We start from the raw sequence: 13,556 nt of genomic DNA on the forward strand, positions 1-13,556 counted from the left end.
AAGGATGCTGCTCTGTCTAATATTCTTCTTTTTCAATTGTAAAAATGTTCAAAATCTGTTACAAAGTGAAAAATAAACTTATTTCAAACATGACATCATTCTTGCATGGACTAAAATATTATACAAACAATAATACAAATTATTTTTCTGAACCAAAAATGACAGAAGTGGCATAAAAACACATTGATTCTGATCTGGTTCATTCCTGACCCACTTATGGAAGAGTGTAGGGTTCAGTTTGTCACATCTGTATCTTCCTCAAGTGTGCAGCATCTTTGGCTACATATATGTGCACTAATGCTCAGAAAAACAGGTTTATCCTTTAAGTTGTCTGTTAATCTGCAATGGAAAAATGAAGATGTAAAATGTTCTCGTGAAACACTGAACCCTACTCGGCCTCAGGGAAGAATCCAAAAAAGATTCTCGAGAAGGCGTTTTGGCATGAAAACAAAACGAGGGGAGGAGTCGAGCTGTAATTGCCCGGGCACGTGCGCCGCTCATCCCGACATTTCCAAGATCCCTGCCAACTTTCTCGCCTACTTCCAGTCAATCGACATGGATCTCACTTTCACTTTCCCTCGCTCACCTGCATAAAAGCAGGTGCAGCTCCTCACCTCCAGCACCAAACACCTCCGCTCTCCTGAAGAGAAGCAGCCGAGCCGAGCCGAGAACCTACGAAGAACCAGAGACATGGCCTCCAAAGTTGCAGCTCTGCTCTTGCTGGGTATCATCTGCTTCGGGCTTGCAGCAGGTAAGACCCAAACATGCATTAATACTTTGAGAATGTTTTAATCTTCCTAAATATGTGCTCCCTCTCATGCATCTGTTCTTCTCTGCAGCTGACATTCCAGCGGACTGCTGTCTGAAAACTTCTGACAGACGCTTCCCCCCAAACTCATTGCAAGCTACACACTTCAGGATGCAAACAAAGGCTGCCCGATCAAGGCTACTGTGTAAGTGAAAACCAGAATATTTAGTTTTAGTTGCAATACTGCTTTTTGAGCTCTGCGATCTGAAGTCTAACCTCACCTCTCCATCTCTCAGGGTCATCACAAAGTTAGGAAGGAAACTGTGTCTCGCCCACCCCGATGACATCCAACAGGTACGCAGGATCTTTAATACTGTGGACAACAGAACATAAGCTCAGTGAATGAGGTAAATAAAAAAACTATACCGAGCACAGCGCTCTCTCATCACTCGTCGCTCTGCTTTCTTACAGAACTAGAGAAGAGTGGCTGAAGACTAAAATGATGGCTGAGAACAGAATCATTTCAGTCCTGGAGCAGCCGTGTCGTACTGTACGAGATGTCAGAGGACGAGAATCATCTCCTCTTACATCTTATTTATCTTATTTTATTTCATCTGGATGTGTTTGTTCCTCATGTGTGGTGGCGGTGGCGGTGTAATTGTGGTTGCCTTTTTCTTTCTGCTTTTTTACGATGAGTGACGTGTACTGTAAAAATAGAAACACCTGCCTTGACTTGCCTGAAGAGTTTGGTTGTTTGATCAGTGCTGTATGCTGCTAAATTTGCAGTGCTGTGTTTGTGACGACGTGTGGAAAATGTTGAAAGGATAATTTGTGGATGTTGAGACTGTTACTGAGAGCTACTTTAAAATAAACTTTTGATACTGTTTTGTAAATTCTTGTTTCTGCCTTTCATTTAAACCGAAACATGTCCTTTGATACAACTCCTTCGTGCATGAAAAGGTAAAAAAATAAATCTGGTTATTCCTATTTTTATGACACAAAATGACATAGGTTTCAACATTAATAACCTTTTAAATAGACGCGATATAGCTAAACAGTGTTTACTTATTTGAAAAGAATGTTAGAAAGTGCTTCAAAAAGTTACAAAAATAAAGTTTCATCAAAAAAGGGGAATAAAACAGCAGAAAATGTAAAAAAAAAAAAGTTTCTACATTAACAACATTTTAAAAAGATGCATTAAAATTAAACTGGGTACATTAATGTCAAAAGAATGTTTAAAAAAAGTGCTTAATAAAATGAAAAAAAAATGCACTTCCAATAAATAAGGTTTGAACAAAAATGAAGTGAATACAACTGAATAAAATTTAAAATTAAATATGCTTCTACATTTAAAAACTTTTAAAAAGATGCATTATAGCTAAATTGTGTACATTAATGTCAAACAAATGTTAAAAAGTGTTTCAGAAAATTAAAGAAACTAAATGAAAACAAATTTGCACTTCCAATAAATAAAGTTTCAGCTAAAAAACTAAATAAAATGGAATAAAATGCAAAATAAAATATGCTTCTACATTAATAACCTTTGACAAATATACATTATAGCTAAATTGTGTACATTAATGTCAAACAAATGTTAAAAAGCGTTTCAGAAAATTAAAGAAAGTAAATGAAAACAAATAAAGTTTCAGCAAAAAAACTAAATAAAGTGGAATAAAATGCAAAATAAAATATGTTTCTACATTTATAACCTTTAAAAAATATATATTATAGCTAAATTGTGTACATTAATGTCAAAAGAATTTTAAAAAGTGCCTAATAAAAGTAAAAAAAATTACATGAAAACAAATTTGCACTTTTAACAAATAAAGTTAAAGCAAAAAATAAAAGTGAATAAAACAGAATAAAATGTAAAATTAAATATGTTTCTACATTAATAACTTTTTTAAAAGATGCATTATAGCTAAACTGTGTATATTAATGTCAGAGAAATGTTAAGAGCTTTATAAAATAAAATTTAAAAAAACTGAATGAATAAATAAAGTTCCAGGAAACAAAAAAGTGAATAAAACAGAGTTAATGTAACAGAACAAGATTAAAAAAAATAGTGAAATAATGAGAAAAAAGAAAATTATTGAATAAAATTTTGTGCTAATATCAATAAAAAGCAGCTTAAAATACAGTTTGAATCTCATGATGTCAACAACACCAGAAACGCAGCACATATGGTATCAGTGGGAATAAAAACTGACAGAATAACGGTGGAAAGTGTCATGTAATAAGAATCTCACTGTAACTCTATGAATGAATACGATGTTTCATCCTGCAGTCAAGAAGCTGATATGAAACCTTTACGGTGACGCATGAATGAAGCAGCTGCTGCCAAACAGTGAAAGTCTAAACCTCAACAGGTCATAAACACCTCCAGCAAAACGTGTATTAGTGAGTAATAATACAATCATGATACAACTCAATTTTCTGCTGGAAAACCTTCGGTTCATGGTGTAAATACGTCATATTGTAGAAGGGGAGAGTTTTTTTCAGGTCTGATATCGATTATTAGCAATCAGTGACAACAATAGTATCTTTAACTGAAATGTATTTGCAGTAAAAATAAAAATCATGGTGTCAAAATTAAGAAAAACACAAACTGCAACATGAAATTCTTATGTTTATGTTAGGTCGAATTAAAGAAGAAATGTATAAACTTTATCCTTCAGGGTTTGTAGATATTAAAATATTCAATTATGATGCAAAATATTTAAATTTCATGTCCAATATTTTATCATCATGAAAAATATTTACATATAATGTGCCTGATTTTATTTGCGGGTCCAATATTTCTATTTCATGTGCAACATTTCACTACCATTCAAAATATTTAAATTCAAAATGTTTCATGTGCACGTTTTAAACTCATGTCCAATGTTTAAATTTCATGTGCAATGTTTATTATGCAAAATATTTCAATTTCATGTGCACTATTTTATTTATAAGTCCCATATTTTAATTTCAAGTGCAATATGTTACATTATTAGTAGAACTAGTGTAGTTACCAGCATTAGTTCTTCCTTTTCTGTCATATTTTAGTGTGCCTTTTTTCTTTGTCTATTTTAGTTTAATAATGGAAGATAGTTATCCTTCATCTATCCATCCATCCATCTATTCGTCCATCCATCCATCATCTATCATCCATCCATCCATCCATCCATCATCTATCATCCATCCATTTAGACATCATCAATCATCCATCCAACCATCATCTATCATCCATCATCTATCATCCATCCATTTAGTCATCCATCATCTATCCATCCATTCTTCATCTATCATCCATCCATCTATTCATCCATCCATCATCTATCATCCATCTATTCATCCATTCATCCATTCATCCATCCATCCATCCATGCGGCACAATAACTCCACATAAGACTCATGGAGGTAAAATGCTAAAATTTGCCACAAAACAAACTCAACTTGAGATCAACCCGTTTGTTTTCGACCTTGCATCCTTCTCAGTCTCATCTCGGTCTGCAAGTGTTGCTGAACGTAGAATTTCAGTTTCAAAATGAGACGTACAGACTATCATGGTGGTGAAAGGGGTTTTTGTTTTGTCCCTGCTGTTTTGTCTACATGTTGTCTGTTTTCTAAGGCTGCAGTTTGCTCCCTGAACTCCCCCTTGGACACTTTCCCACTGGGAATTTACTGAGCTTGCAACAGTTGCCGAGCAGCTTCTGGTCAGTGTGCTGTCAACAACAACCACAACAGCTTCTCAAGTTCCCGCAATAAATCTGTAACTGGGTGCTACTTCAAGCTTAGATTTACAGCCGCGTACAGAGGCTTTCACCACAGGTTTAAATTGTCATCAACCAGAGAGATCTGACCAGAGATATCTGAAACAATCTACCAGATAATTATCTTCAACAACTGTGTGCATCTCAGAGAATCTCTTTGCGTTTCAAAGGTAACAGGAAGACGGTCCACATATTCATCTGATATAGTTTTTTGTTTTGTTCTACAGTTCACAAGAACGCAACTCATATTAAGTCTTAGATTTTTTGTCTTTTTTCTTTGCCTTGAGCGCCTCATTTTTCTGCACAACACTGTCAGCCACCCATTTATCTTCTCTTACATGACCAAGACGTTCACACATGAGCGTACCCCCATCCACCCCTAAAAACACGATTGTGAAGTTTGCTGATGACACCAAAATAATGGCATTAATATCTGACAACGACGAGACCCACTGCAGGGAGGAGGTCCAGCGCCTGGTCAGCTGGTGCTCTGAAAGTGACTTGGTGACGAATACCACCAAAACAAGAGAGATCATTGTGGACTTCAGGAGAGCCAGGAAAACGACCCCCCACCTCTCTGCATAAATGGAGAGGAGGTGGAGAAGGTCAGCAACACCAACGTCCTGGGTCTCCACATCACCAGTGATCCCTCATGGACCGCCAACACCTCCCACTTGGTGAAGAAGGCTCAGCAGAGACTTTTCTTTCTGCGGAGGCTGAGAAAGGCCAAGCTCCCCTCACAGCTTCTCATGAACTTCTACAGGAGTACAACTGAGAGCATTCTGTGCTACTGCAGCACGGCCTGGTTTTCCAGCTGCACCGCTGCAAACAGAAGAGACTTGGCCCGTGTGGTAAAAACTGCACAGTGGATTGTGGGGGCACAGCTTCCCAGCCTGGACTCTGTCTATGCTAGCCGGCTGAGGAAAAAGGCCAGCAGCATCGCCAGAGATCCCACACATTCAGGACAGAGTCTGTTTGTCCTCGTTCCATCAGGGAAAAGATTCCGGACATTTAAAACAGAAACCAGCAGACTGTGGAACAGCTTCTGCCCCAGAGCTATCGCCACCATCACACCCCCCACCCAGACATTCCGGCTCATCTGTGCAATAAGAACTCTACTTCAACACTGGACCACTTTATCAACACCGACCACTTTACTTTGTTTATAGTACTTTGATTTTTATTTTTCCACAGTATTTTATCCATTTTTATTTGCACTAATTGTCATGTTCTTCCAGACAAATTTCATTGCACTTCTGCACAGTGACAATAAGGTCTCTTTGTCTTTATCAAATTTATCTTTATTGAATTAAAATAAAAAGTCGATCAAGAAAACAAAGAAAATCGGCCATCACGGACCACTGCAAGAGATACAACCATACTATGGACTGGGACAAGGGAAAAAGTGTAACATCGGAGACCAGCAAGCATAAGGGGTGGAAAAAAGAGGCCATAGAGATCAAGAAGTGGGCTACCGACTCCAAGGGGCCTTACACCCTCTAACACTGGGACTCCGTCCTCCAGAGACCATGGGACGGCGGGGAGCGTAGCCAGTCATCTGATATAAAGGACACATCATCAAATGTCAGATAATGCTCTGAGAAAGACCACAGATGTAGCCGAAACATGTCAGCAAGGTAAAAAAAAAAAAAAAAACTCACCCTGACTAACTTGCTTGAAAAAAAATTGCTAATCTAATACAAGAAAATGAACATAATCAACCTCATTGTCCTGTATTTAGAGTCCATAAATGTACAATTCAGCAGCTTCAGCGGATGTCAGCCACAGATGTCAGCATGGACATCCCCGCATTATCATGCATTTATTACATATGCACAATACAACAGATGTCCGTCCGTGTTCCACCAGGACGGTTATTTCCATTGCACAGCACGCCCAATTCCGCTTCTGATGCCGTAATGTACATGAGACAGAGAATTACTCGAATGATCGACAGCTGCAGCCCGAAACACAAGCTTGGTGAAAAGGGTCCATTGTGTATTCCAGGTCATTAAAACATCCCAGCATTTATGATAAAAGTGGGAGCGTAGGAAAACGGGAAATCCTGCTGACTTTGTTGGACAGATTGACCTTGTCATTTCAGGACATAACATCGTCGCCGGGCCTCAGAAACTGTCCTCCAGGTCAAATCCAGCAGCATCCTGTGGAGTTTCCCAAAAAGCATGAGGGATTGTGCAGAATGAGCACAGACCACCCAAAGACAAAACACATCACTGAGCATTTATTTACAACCTTATCTAACCAGGACGGATATGCTGCAGATGTCCTTCAGCAGCAAAACGAAACCATTCAAAGTTCATTTTGGCTTTAACTGAAGTTACTCAACTCATCCAAACATCAAAAATCGAAACTTTAGGTGTCAAAATTCAACCATGAATCATTTAAATTTCAAGCTTTAGTGTTTGATGAGAAAAAGCTTTTTCAGTCCATAGTTTGTCTCACGAGTCATACGAATATATACACTGAAAAAGGAAACAGCTGAAGCAACAAATCACAAAGAATTATAACTCGAATTTATAGTTCCCCAAAGTGCTGCAACGTAAAAGCACTGTAAAAATTATTTCAGTTTTGCACACAAAAAGCGCTGCAAAACGTGCATAGAGAGTCTTGAGTGGGTAGAAGTGGCATTAACGAAACAAATAACTTTTAGCCAGAAGAGTGCAGCTGGAGTACAATATAGAATCTGTACCTTTTTGTACTACTGTTGCGCTTTCTTCCATTTTTCACTGGTTGCAAGCGTTTACATTGGTCAAGTTTGGAGACCAAAACTTCTTGGTTCACTTAAGAATTAACAATATTACACAATAAAACATTGTGATTTGGGTAAAAATACATATAAAGATGGATGGATAGATTATTAATCCCGAGAGAAATTCAAGTAAAAGACCAGCTACGAGAATAGCTCCTAAAAAGTGCAGTTATCTCACAATTTTACACTTTTTACAAGAAAAATAACACACCTCGCGCTGTGGACTGACGCAGCTATTGTCCCTGTTTTTTGGGGCCAAGTCAAAGTTGTGAAATGTGGGGCTGGTCTCAGGTGGTCTGTTTCTCCAGCTGCTAAAAACGATAGTTTTATGAAAGCAAGACTGGTGAGAATCGACTCATCAACCTGGACACATTAGCACTAAATTCACACACAGTCATTAAAGAAATGATGCCCATTAAAGACGTGATGCCCTAGCTCAGCGGTGTCAAACTCAGTTCCTGGAGGGCCACTATCCTCTGTGTTCTAGATTATTTCCCTCTTCCAACACACCTGATTCAAATGATCATCTTATCCTCAAGCTCAGCAGAAACATCTAAAACATGCAGGATAGTGGCTCTCCAGGAACAGATCTTGACACCCCTGCCCTAGCTTCTTCCATGACCCTCATGAGACTGCACACTTGGAGTGTTAACACAGTAATTATTACAGACACAACACTTCCATTCAACACACTCTTCAAAGGCGCCTCTGGGATGATTAGAACATGTTCATTCCTGTCAGTCCAAGATGCTCAAATACAGAAACATGCTTTTCCCACAGCACTTGGCTGAACACCCCCTTTATTAAGTGCTACTGTCTGGATTCCTGCCAAACCTATCAGATCCGTCAGCTCTATTTTTTTTTCCAGTAATCACTTCAGCTGGGGAAGTCCAGGAGAGCAAATAGAGGCGACAGATAAAGCAAGAATCCAACTTGGGAGTTACAGGAAAGTGAAACTTTCTCTGTAAATGCTCCGCTGGCGATTACAGCGTAAGAGATTTACACACAGTTTGACTTTTACTCCAGATTATGCAATAAGACCTTCACAAAAATAAATGTGACATCTGAGTGCAGACTATCTGTATTAATTTATGCCAATATAAAGACACTACAGATTCACAACTTCCTCAAAACAGTAATAAGGGAAGAGAAAGTTGTTCTTTACAGTCATATATGCAAATGTGCTATTATTCATTTCACTAGAATCACAGCCTTTCCAAAGACACGACTCATTTTTCACATGGCTACAAGGAAGTGGACTAAAGTGGAGTCATAATGCGAGTGTTTGTTCTTACTTTGGGTTTTGAATTGATTTCTTTTCCTGGTCAAACAAGCAGTCTACCTCTAAAGAGAACTGCAAACACGGGTGTGTGTGTGTGTGTGTGTGTGTGTGTGTGTGTGTGTGTGTGTGTGTGTGTGTTACACTAATAACACTGAATGTTGTGCGGCAGAATCTCATCATTTGTTATCTCAAGTTTAAATAAAATGAGTTGTTAACAAGCCTGCATCAAGAGTGCAGGTATTCATAAGGCGAAAGTAAAAATCTAGAGTTACAGGTTCATTATGGGGGGAAAAACTAATAAACACGCTCCGCTTAAAACATCCCCCGCCTTATATATAGCGCCTCTAAGTGCAAGAAATAATAATTTAGCCTGGCCGATACACCTACAAAATGATACATCTTCACTACAATAAAAAAAAAAAAAAAAACAGTCAGGTCAAGGTCATGCACCCCAAAAGGCACATCTACATTACCAACAGGCTTAGTGTGCGCAATATGACTGAAATCCCTCAACTAGTTTCTGAGCTATGATCCGGAAACCAAAAAATATTTGAAGTGCCTCACTATGACCTTGAAAATCAGGTCAAGGTCATGCACCCCAAAAGGCACATCTATACTATATAGAGATGGCCTGGGTGCAATATGAATGAAATCCCTCAAGTAGTTTCTGAGATATGCTCCGGAAACGAAATGTGGACGTACGTACGGACGGACATACGGACATACGTGCCCACGCCAATATCCCCCTCCGTGCCTACGGCCGGCGGGGGATAATTATTGGTCTATGAAGATAGAATATGCTGGTATTACGAGAATGTATCATAATGAGAAAGTGAGATGGTTTTTTTCTCATGATTTCCAGCAAAAGTGCAGCTGCAGAAACTCTCACTTTCTTTTCGAGAATAACGCCCTCTGGTGCAACATTTGGCTCATAATGCAAGTCATCAAAGTTCCTATGTGGCAGTGTCCTGTGCTTCGTAGACCCACCATCAACCTCAACAACCTCCCATTGAGTCCCAAAAAATATTCTACTTTTATCACTTGGAAAAACTACAATAGCAAACATAAAATGATTAAGAGATCGAATAGAGGTTTCACTTCTTGCAAAAGACATTTGCCAAAGTATAACAGGAGACAAGGTTGGGATGTGGAAGAATGTGTTTCACTTTTAATGTTTGTTAACCGCCAGGAAGGTTTACTTCACTTCAGGAAGGTTCACTGCCCTTCTGTTTACCTTCAGAGACTAACTGAGGAGAGCACTGAACCCAAACAAGAAGGCCTGACCTGGCTTTGCTGAAGGTATTTCTAAGGAACTGTGTGGGATTTTCTCAGATTGCAACATACAGAGTTGATGTTTATGCTGGTTCCTGTTTAGAAGATTTAAAAGATTATCTTTACTGTCTTTATGTTTACTGTCTTCTGGGCTTCCCTGTCGTCATGCATTCAAGGCATTTTTCTTCTGCCCATATCCCAAGCACTGCTACTGCACCCCTACATTACAAATACTATAAATTCAACGTACTGTACTGCACATCTGAATGTACCGCAACTAATATTACTGTTGCACACGTGTTGCACTATTGCTTCTAGTCAGTCTCATCATAGTTTTGTAATTTTAATACAAAATTAAGTTACTTTGAGGTGACAGTTTTTGTTTTGCCAGTTGCTTTTCTCTTTTTATTAATTTAGTTGAAAGAGTTTGTGACTCCAGGACCCTGCAACCCTAATGAGGATTATGCGGTATACAGATGATGGATGGATGGAGTTTGTTGTCTGTACACAGAGAAGACATAAAGAATATCACAGTGCAGTACAATATGCTCTGTGCATATTACCATAAAAACTTAAATTCTGAATTGGTAATAACTCTATCCAAAGTGGTCCAATAGAGAATACAGATCTTTATTTGTTTTTGGTGTGTATGCACTCCTGATTGGGTGAGAAGTCATAACATTTGTCTGTAGAGTCAGACGGAGCACAAATAGCTCAAATCAATGCCAAATTAGGGACTATGCTAACATTACTGAACCCTAGGTTTCACAATTTAAAAGACAACGTGGTCCAGTGAAGTTTTAAAGTCAAAACACAGTAACTGCAAACAGCAAATTCTCTTTTTTTGAGTGGTATGTGACAGCATGCTAACTTACAAATATGACCTGATGCCTGTAACACATACAGCTTAGCTCCTTCAATGAGCAGCTAAGTTACAAATACAGTGTGAGAAATTTGCATTTTAATGGCTGTCCAGTGTTCTCACCAGCGCATTTCAGCGTAACGGGCCGTTACACTGTCAGTTTAAAAGATTACGCTGTGATTAGAGCCGCTACGCTGCCTTTCAAGTTGTAGTATTGTGTTTTGAGCACATTTGCTTGCGTAATATTTCCATATTTATGTGAGAAAACTTCTTTATTGGGGCAGTTGGTGCTGTGAAAGAGTTATTTTGACAGATAACGCCATGTGCGTTTGTTTTTATGGACTGGGTGCTTATCTAGGTTAATTTATGTCTCCCCACCTCAGCCGTACTTTCCAGGCGTAAACTAACCGTGATGTCACCCGTTGGTTTCAACGCCGAGAAAATGAAGCCCAGAGTTTGCTACTTCCTGGTCGCCATTTTGGATTTTTTGGAGCCAGTGACGTAAAAAGCGTCAAATAGACTGGACCGGAGAGCAACTATGGGCAGGATTGGCTGAAGAGTCTCTTATCCCACCCACATTTTACCGCAGAGGCTTCTGTTGCTGTCTATCAAGTATAGCCACGCCCCCTGGCTCCGCCAACTTTAACGATTTATTTAAAATTCAGTATTGATTTATATTAAGATCGGCCACCTGATCTCTCATTTTGACCATGAAAACTAACGTGAAAAAAATCCTGAGCTGTAGAAAATCAGTCTATCAAATTTTATTTTTTCCAAAAATGAATTGGGGTCTATGGAGAAAAAGCTTTTTGGAGCCAACCCTAGCGGACGGCGTGATATTGCAAGTTTATGACACTTGGCTTCAATTCTGGAGCCAGATGCTACGTCCACTATATATACAGTCTATGGTACTTTCCTGTCGACTGACCCGTTCCCGTCTAAAATTAAGAGTGTTAGCATGTCTCGGTTGTTTCCGTGATGCCATGTATGGTGAATAGTGACCTAAACCACGAGCATTTGGAGCATCTGCGTGACGCTCATTGGCTGACATCTGGGCTGGCCGCTCGTGAGATTCAATGAAGGACCTGCCATTACGCTGTAAAAAAAAATCCTGGTGAGAACCCTGTTGTCAATGGGATCTTTTCAGAGCAATACCACGAACGGCCACTGCGCCAAACTGGGAACAGGTCTGACGACTGGCTCAGATTACAGAAAGTCCTAAAATATTTTGAAATCAGGTTGCACAACGCACATAAGAAGAAATTTCACACATATTCGATTCTCCAATTTGAGATTATATTGATAGATTTAAAAATTACAGCACTTCAGGATGTTGTTAGGGATCGGAGCAGCACCTCATGTGATGTCACCGTTAAGCAGATATAAACAAAATGGAGACGGTGGTGCAAAAACTAATAATACTTTGCAGTAGAAAGAAGGCTAAACGAGTCGGGATAAGGAAATGTTTGGGAAAATACGCGCAATATGGGTCGTTTCTTCTTTGGAAATAACTGGAGGTAAGATTTCAACTATCAGTCTTAATATCTGTAGCGAACATTAGCCTCAAGAGCTAGCTGATTGCTAAGAGAGTCTGGCGTGTCAGCTGGTAGCATAATAAACAAAACCGTACCGACTGTATCGTATATCACATGTTCGACGCTATCAGGGCAGCCCTGATTAGTTTGCAACATATCAGACTTGATTTGTAAATCCCCCAATTTACCAATAATCTGAGATGATCATTGGTTTAGATCAAGATAACAGATTCGTCCACCGTTTTATTCCATGTTCGGTTGTTAAGGTAAACATCCTTTGAACTATTTGTTTTGCCCACTTTCCTTATTGTTCGTTTTATGTTTTATTGCAGCTAGAAAATTATAGAGTCACTAACTATCACCACTCATGGCGAGGGAGTGTCTCAGTGGCGTCTTTGCTTTTACTCCAAAGCCTTTGTCTGATGTTCGTGCCCATTTTAAAGAGCGCTATTCTCGAGCCAAAATGAAAGTACATCAAGTGTAGCACATTATTTCTACTGCTTGAAAGTTTTGCTTTGCCTTTTGTACATTTTAAAGTTAAATTCATGTGTATATTTCCCTAATTTTGTTCATATATTTTCTAGCAGAATATCAGCACACATCAGCTGTGTCAAAAGGTGAACCATGTTCGCAGGTGAGCCGCAAAAGAAGAACCACATTTTCCTGAGAACAGAATTAAAGCGTGGTTTCGGTTCATAGCAAAACAATAGGACTTCCTCGTCTTTATCAACAAATCCTGTATGGAATTTTTTTTTTTTTAATCTTTACAACTGCTGCAGTTTCAAATCCACTGCTGCTCATTTGTGGTGTCATTTTAAACAATTCTAATAGGAAATGATGATTTTCCATATGATGTCGAACAGGCAGCGTGGGAAATGTGGCACGGGACACGTTTTTGGGACATAAACTGAAAGTCAGAGGCCCCAAAAAGTCCCCCATGACATGTTAAACAGATCGTGATCATTTTAGCTATTTTAAGGCTTGAGAAAGAGTGTCATACCCCTATAAATTATATTAATGTTTAAGGAGGGTTAAATAACCAAGGCTGTGTTTGCTCACAGATTAGAGAAGCGTGTTGAAGTGGGACAAATGGTTTTTGTTGGCTTCAAAGAACAGCGCTGGAAGGTAGAGTTCCTAAAAGATAAACATAACAGGATTATATCCAGTTGAAATGGGGCTTGAAGAATGTTTTGACTTAACTTCTTGGTTTATGACAGACATCAGGGGAATCTGACAGGGGTGGGGTGGGGGTGGGGGGGAGGATACGGTTGGAGGAGAGGAGGAGAGACGACAAAGAAGGAAACTGAAACTGTGCGGACACTGTATATAAAA

At 39.0% G+C, this 13,556-nt stretch overlaps 1 long non-coding RNA gene across 1 annotated transcript; it reads left to right on the forward strand.

The window, feature by feature from the left end:
- Positions 1-350: 350 nt before the first annotated feature.
- LOC110965128 (uncharacterized) lies at positions 351-1,641 on the forward strand. The gene is made up of 4 exons (XR_007942875.1): positions 351-751; positions 840-953; positions 1,045-1,102; positions 1,220-1,641. It is a non-coding gene; the product is annotated as an uncharacterized LOC110965128 (long non-coding RNA).
- Positions 1,642-13,556: the final 11,915 nt, after the last annotated feature.

The sequence above is a fragment of the Acanthochromis polyacanthus genome, chromosome 7 (assembly GCF_021347895.1).
Source record: "Acanthochromis polyacanthus isolate Apoly-LR-REF ecotype Palm Island chromosome 7, KAUST_Apoly_ChrSc, whole genome shotgun sequence".
In the NCBI taxonomy this organism is placed as follows: Eukaryota; Metazoa; Chordata; class Actinopteri; family Pomacentridae; genus Acanthochromis; species Acanthochromis polyacanthus.